Raw genomic sequence first — 8038 nt, forward strand, 5'->3', positions numbered from 1 at the left:
AAACTATAGACAGGAAATGTGAATGGCAAATTCAGCTCCAGATAAAAATCATTGGCTTTCACTCTGAACTCGCGATCATAATGGAAGCCAGCCATCCTAACATTTTCAAAGTCGATATTGGGCGTTTTCTGAGTATCCTTGACTTTGTCTTCCTTTTTTTTTAATGGAACTAATCTCAAATCAAACGTCGTTTTGTAATGTGCATTGTAATTTGATTTTTCATTGATAAATTTCAATTGATACATTAACAAAGGTACCTTTTTTTTTTTTTTGCTAAAACTGTTGTACTTGTTACTTTATGTGTTTCATTTTGCATTTATTTTCTAATATGTTTTCATATACTTTAAAGCAATGATATAGTTAAACATTTACCTCAACTACAACACAACAGGAAGAATGTGAGTTGTAATAATTAAATCCTATTAAAAGAGACTTATAAATTTCTATACTGTTTTGTCATAGATGTAGTTTTAGATTAGACCAATAAGATGTCAGCCTCTCATAAATAATATTTCCATCCCCATCATTATAGCTGTTAATGGAGTCGTTTTGTTAGAAGCTCCTTAGAATATTTTAATCGATATCAAATTAACCATGTCAAAGAAACGTCGGACCAATAGAGGTGCCTCTATTGGGTCACTCAGCATGATATAACAACCAAATCTTCCTCGATTTGCAACAGCTATTTTAAAAATACGGGTACAGGACCTATATAGTTCTATATGTTCTATATAGTTCTATATAGTTCTATATAGTTCTATATAGTTCTATATAGTTCTATAGTTCTATAGTTCTATATAGTTCTATATGCCTCAAATAAGACGGTGTAGTCATGGATGGCATGCCTTTAATCATAGGACTGCTCAATCAGAGTTGACTCGTAGATAAACAGCAACGACAGCGATAACAACAACCAATAAAAATAACGCATTTATCGACAGGACACAGAGTTTCATTGATATTCTAATTTAACGAGGAAATATAACTGTTATCAATTCACTCTCAGTACGAGGTGGTGGTGAAAAGTTCCTGGCTTTGGGTAAATGCAGGAGGATCAGTTAATTATTATTTTATTCAACATATTCCCCTCTCAGATTCACACACTTGTTGCAGCGGTCCTTCAGTTTTTCTAAGCTCTGTAAAAGAACTCGGAATGTTTGGCCTCCAGCCAGGCCTTTCGCGATACCCTTAAAGCTAGGAACTTTTCAGCACACCCTCGTACTTTCTGGAGAATTCGAATGTGACTACGTTGTTCGCTGTTGTATTTCGCCATCGGAGAATATCTCATCACTTTAGTCGATATATATTCATAGCACACGTGATTCATTGGTGCCAAAGTATTTTGAGACACAACAGTGTTTCGACCTGGTTGTGCGTCTCCTCAGTCAAAGCTGCCTTTGGATCAATGATTCTAACAAGAGCACTGCAAACAAATTATTTGATGATGCGTGAAGTCTACCAAACTGATAATAATTGATAAACTGCACACAAACCAGCGAGAATCCAAACAATAATGTAATTTTTCATCCTTAATGAATTTCGTGTGTTATGAGCACACATCGCCAATAGATGGCGGAAATGTTCTCCGATGGCTAAATACATAAGCGACCAGCATGTTCACGTTCGAATGTTTTGAGAGTGAATAGAGAGGTTACGTTTGGATTCTCGCTGTTCTGTAAGAATCCAATCCTCATAAATTAATCCCGGTTCTTCAGTTTTCATATATCTTACTGAATTTTAATTTCAAATAAAATTATCACTGGAGTTTAACAAAGAATGATACCATTCTTTGGTAGAAATCACTTCTTTACAATTCATTCAGTAAAGAAGATTAATATTAGTACAAATCAATTTATTCCGTACATTTATTGAAATCTGTATTTTAAAACAGTTGGGGTGATGTTGTTACTTCTATAGAAATTACTCACTAAAAAGAGAAAAGATGTAAAACCAAATTCTACAGTGTAAATACACTCACCAAATACCTATTGGATATAGCACAGACATATCCCTGTACATTTATCCTTTGATTAGTACGTGTAGTTAATCTTGAGACTTTATAAAACGTTAATCAGAACTGTACCAAGGTTAACTGTTATTTATGGTGAAAGATGATAAAAGAATTGTTTTACTTTCCTTATATTTGAATCTTAATAATTTCATGAGCCTGATGGCTGATTCTTGTTGTGTTAAACGGTCATGAATGAGATGTGGAAACTAGCATAACAAGTAAAAGAAAATAGACGCTTTCCTTTTTTCGCCTGACCAACGGGTTTTAAATCGTACTAATTTTAAAATGGTATTAATTGGATGTGGTGTAACCCTGAGGGTCAGCTATTAGAGAGAAGACAATCCTTTCTGGATTAAATTAGCTTGAGACGGGGTTAGAAGTTTGAAATTTAAATGAAAGAGTAAAGAAAGTGTAAAATATATACACAGTTAATATTTCGTTTTCCTACACGTTATAATGATCTTAAAATTCCTGTTCGTTGGTAGCCATGTATATTCGAATGTTTTGCGCATTAACGGAGGTGTTGCCGCGATCTTTACGAATTTTATCAGACTAATTAAAACACACACGAAATAGAACCGCAGTAACACAAAGTCATCAATAATGCTTTAGAGTGAAATAAATATTTAAAGATTTATTGGTTCCTGTTGTTGTAACCCTAATTGTAGGATAAACACTGACCATATAAATCTCAAATCCTGTTTTATATTTCAGAGTCTTCTAAAGCACCGTATTTTATGCTTGACTGAGTTAATCAATTCACTATATTTTGTTTTCTTTTTGTTAACCTAACTTTATACGCCATATATTGAATTTGTTTTTGGTAAACAACAACAACAACGAACATTATTGAATTCTAACTGAAAGAAAAACAACTCCAAGTGATTCGTTATCAGAGATGTCACAGTGACCTGATAAAAGTACATTATTGTAAAAGATTACTGCATTCTGCAACTGGCATAGAAATTCGGATTTAAGCCACTTGCGTTTAATTAGATGTTGATGGGAAGTGACATCATAGCATCGATGATGTCATCGATAGAATTACATTTGGTAGAATGATACGTCATCGATTGAATCGTGTATGAGAAAAAACAATGACATCACTGACGGAATATCGTTTTGTTGGAATTGTGCTTTCATAATATGGGCTTTTATGGAACTCTGCGAGATGTCAGGTTTAATAATGTTAGATTAAATCAAAATGATGGATTATTGTTTGGTGAAATAACGCAGAGAGAATTATATTTTTACCAGTGTGACTTCAGGAAAGTAATAACTGAACGTTTTTCTTTTTTTTTTCAATATTACACCAGAAACAATATACTGTTTATCAAGTGATGTTGCATTTAGGACAACATATCACAATATTGAAACAAAACAATGAAGAAATGGGTGACATTGCTGGAAGACAACTAAATATATTGATAACTGGTTCATTGGAGACGTGTCTCGTGTGTTGCTTGAATGTCTCCTACCGATACTCGATCAGCGTGTGTGTGACATATATAAATATATATATATATATATATATATATATATATATATATATATACATATACATATACATATACATATACATATACATATACCTGTGTGTGTATGTATGTATAAATAGATAGAGACAGAGTCGGAGGTACATGTATATAAGGAATCGATCAACGAGTTTCTTCAATGCTACTCAGTTTCACGCAAGTGTATAGATGTATAAACGCTTCTTCAGAAATTATTTGGTACATAATACATACATGCATAAATACATAGACATACACGCACTCAGACAGACAGCCAGACAGACGGAGTGATAGATAGCTAAACAGACAGATACATACATACATACATACATACATACATACATACATACATACTCTGCGACCACGAAATCAGCAACATAATTAGGATAGCTAATGAACTTTAGAAGAGGCACGAAATAAGGTCTTATACAGACCTCTCCCCCAAGGAACATTGGTAAAATCTATTCCTCAAAAGAACAAAATGAAAAAAATTGACCAGTTCGCCGAGAAAATAGTACATGGATATTCGGTACGTACAATACAAACCACTCATACGAGAAAGTCACTCAACATAGTTTGGTTGTAATCATGTTCATAATGTCTGTGGGTACGAATTTTGTATTCCAATATTGTTGGGAAAGAAAAAGAGTCAAGATTAAATGCAAGGTATACATAATTGTGTTTTTAAATTACTTAAATAACAAGTAATTAAAAATGCGACATTTCATGTGAAACAACCTAATATATCCACTTCGGTATTATTATTGTTTTCGTGGCTAATAACGAATTTTTTTCCAGCTCGCTAGTTATTTGTGACACAACAAACTGACTAATTGGTGTTCTTTTATTAGAGGGAGAAATTGCTTAAGTATGCGGTGATAATGTATGTTTGCTTCCGATGACGCGCAAATACTCAGAAATTACGTGATCTTGCTGCTCCACCGCTGCTACCAGACATCTTACGTCTATTATTAATGATTCTGTGCTTTTTAGCACTACGTGTCTGCACGAGACGTCTTCTCAAAACAAATACGCAGAATTGTGACTTTCTGGTAGTATATCCACATTAAGTAAGATATAGAGATTGCTTTCCAGACGGATTTAAAATTAGACGTTTATGTTTATAAACAAGGTGAAAATAAGCCCGAATACAAAATGTGAAGTTGCTTTATTATTTTGAAGCTTAAACTGCTCAAGTTACAATTTTTTTTTTTTTTTTTCGTGTTCCCGTTTCTCGGTTGACCGTAACCGTAGGGTTTTGTTTTATTTACATCTTGACTTTTCCTTGCTGGATTTTTATCGTTCACATTTGCCAACGAGATATGGATAATAAAGGGTTGCATTACGATTATGACGGCAGTTATTTCGATTCAGTGACGTCAACCGTATAAAGTACGTTTGTTCTCAGAAATAATGAGCTGGAAACTGAGATAGACTTTCTTAATGAAAAACATTAATGTATTCAAGCGTCCCTCGTAGTTTCAGCCTAATTAGTTGTCATGTTTTCCGTAGTTGTAAAAGGAGCTAATTAGAAGTTGGAATGGAGAAAAATATTCTTTATTTAGCCCTAGGACTCATAAGGCAAGTTACCCTGTTTCCATGACTGAGATTACAACGTCACTCCTGAATGGAACGCCTGTCCGTTGCAAGGCCCCAAGCCGGCAGTTTCGAAGCGACAGGACATGTCGATTGCATCGACACAAGTACTTAACTGGTACTTTTTTTATCGACTCTGAAATGATGAAAGCAAAGTGACCTCGGCGGGATTTGTCTCAGAAGAAGCGGAAAAAATGCAGCTAAGCGTTTTGTCCGACGTGCTAACGGTCCTAAGAGCTCACCGCCTTCGAAAGTGTTTAGAAGGGTAAATATACAGACTTAAGTGGAGGCGCAATGGCCTAGTGATTAGGGCAGTGGAATCGCGGACATAGGATCGCGGTTTCGATTCCCAGACCGGGCGTTGTGAGTGTTTATTGAGCGAAAACACCTAAAGCTCCACGAGGCTCCGGCAGGGGATGGTGGCGAACCCTGCTGTACTCTTTCACCACAACTTTCTCTCACTCATACTTCCTGTTTCTGTTGTATCTGTATTTCAAAGGGTCAGCCTTGTCACACTGTGTCACGCTGAATAACCCCGAGAACTACGTTAAGGGTACACGTGTCTGTGGAGTGCTCAGCCACTTACATGTTAATTTCACGAGCAGGCTGTTCCGTTGATCGGATCAACTGGAACCCTCGACGTCGTAAGCGACGGAGTGCCAACAACAACAATACAGTCTTAAAACTTTTGATATCAACCCAACTCAGGCCTACTTTTTAATCCGTTAAACCCGCGATTAGGATTTGACCAGCGCGATTTCGTTTTACTATATCACGAAAAAAGGTAAAAGCGGATGGCCACATGGTTTTCTGTTTACAACGAGCTAAATAACAGAAGCATCGTTATTTCAGCCGTGAACAAAAAATATGATGCGGCACACCTTTGCGTCTTCCAATGCTATAGTCAAACGCAATCACTTCAGCTAAAGCATACTCGCCCCTTTCAAAAAGATAAACAGGCCTAAATTAAAACCTTCCATCAGAATTTCATTTTAGTTCATGTTCAAATCACCAGCTTCATAATAACGAAGGTATATTAGTAATTTATTAGTAATTTATTAGTAATTTATTAGTAATTTATTCGTTATTTTACAGTATAATTCAGATATATTAGCACGAAAGGGTTAAAGTATTATCATTCCGTTAGGTTTTCACAATATTTCTTTGAATAACGCTCGGAACGCCAGTCAGTTGATCTATTTATCAACAATATCAGATTTACTATGTTCAGTGACCTTGTCTTTTGCCTGTTGAGATGCCACATAATGTCTCATTTTTTTTTCTTTTCTTCTCTTCTTCTTCCATTTTTTTTTTTCATTTACAAGAAACTTTTTTCAGCTAGAACTATATCTCGGATAATTTTAAAATTTCATACTTTCATCATAAAACGCAATTGATATCTGTGTACAGAAGTCATATAAGAGAGGTGAATAATAAATGAATGTGAAAATGAAATAAACATAGACATATTTACTTACCATCTTCATAGTTTATATGAAGAAGACGAAGAAAATCTGATTTTATCATCACAACAGAGTCGTTAGTTGTCGGTTTTGAAGCTGTACAAACAAAACCATAAAACAGAAGACAAAACAGAAGAATAAATCAGAGCAAAAGTATTTTAAAGACACACCAAATATCTAAGCAGAATAATCACAGAATCACACATTTCCATTCTTGTATGTATCTCTCGCTTGTTCCTACTACACGGGAGCACCACCTTGAAGGGTTTTAGTCAATTCGACCCCGGGACTTAATATTTTGTTAAAAGTCTGATATTTATTCTATTGTTTCCTTTTGCCGAATGATGAAATAGGGACGTAAGCAAACCAACATCAGATGTAAATCGGTGTCGGGAGACAAACACTAACACACACGTGCGCACGCGCACGCACACACACACACATGGTATGTGTGTATTCTTTTATTCTTTTATTATGGCGGTGAGCTGGTAGAATCGTTAGCACGCCGGGTGAAATCCTTAGCGGTATTTCGTCTGTCTTTATGTTCTGAGTTCAAATTCTGCCGAGGTCGACTTTGCCTTTCATCCTTTCCGGGTCGATAAATTAAGCACCAGTTCCGTACTGGGGTCGATCTAATCGACTGGGCCCCTCCCAAAAAATTTCGGGCCTTTTTCCTAGAGTAGAAAAGATTTTATTTGTTTCAGTCATTTGACTGTGGCTATGCTGGAGCACCGACTTTAGTCGAACAAATTGACTTCAGGATTTATTCTTTTGTGAGCTAAGTACTTACTCTATTGGTAACTTTTGCCGAACCGCTATGTTACGGAGACGAAAACACACCAGTATCGGTCGTCAAGCGATGGTGAGGGACAAACACGGACTGGTATTTAGGCAGTGTGTTATATATCCCAATAATTACAGGTATGAACCTAAAGTATATATGTATACGATGGACTTCCGCAGAGTTTCTGTCTGCCAAATTCAACCACAAGGCATTAATCGGGGCTGTTGTAGAAGTCACATTTCCAAGGTACCGTACATTGAGACTGAACCCAAAAACTACGTGGTTGCTAAGCGAGCATTCTAACTACACGGCCATGCCTGCAATTTTAAGGTCGAAATCCAGGCCGACAGTAAATTGTGCAACCGTGCTAAACGAGGACAAGTTGTTATTCTTATATATCAATATATTGATTAGAAACAAGGTAAAGCTGTTATTGATTTATCCAGGTGTTGCGATTTCACATTACCTTTCGATAACTTGAAATCGTGTTGATGAGGTTGATGAGATGAGGTGAAAGTGGTTTCAGTTAAACCCTGGGTTGTAAGTGGAAGGCAGATTTATCTTTATCCAGTACTCGTTCATATTATCCTGCTGCGATGGGGGTGGTAGTAGTAGTAGTAGTAGTAGTAGTAGTAGTAGTGGCGGTGGTGGTGGTGGTGGTGGTGGTGGT

Source organism: Octopus bimaculoides, chromosome 6, assembly GCF_001194135.2.
Source record: "Octopus bimaculoides isolate UCB-OBI-ISO-001 chromosome 6, ASM119413v2, whole genome shotgun sequence".
NCBI classification, from domain to species: Eukaryota; Metazoa; Mollusca; class Cephalopoda; order Octopoda; family Octopodidae; genus Octopus; species Octopus bimaculoides.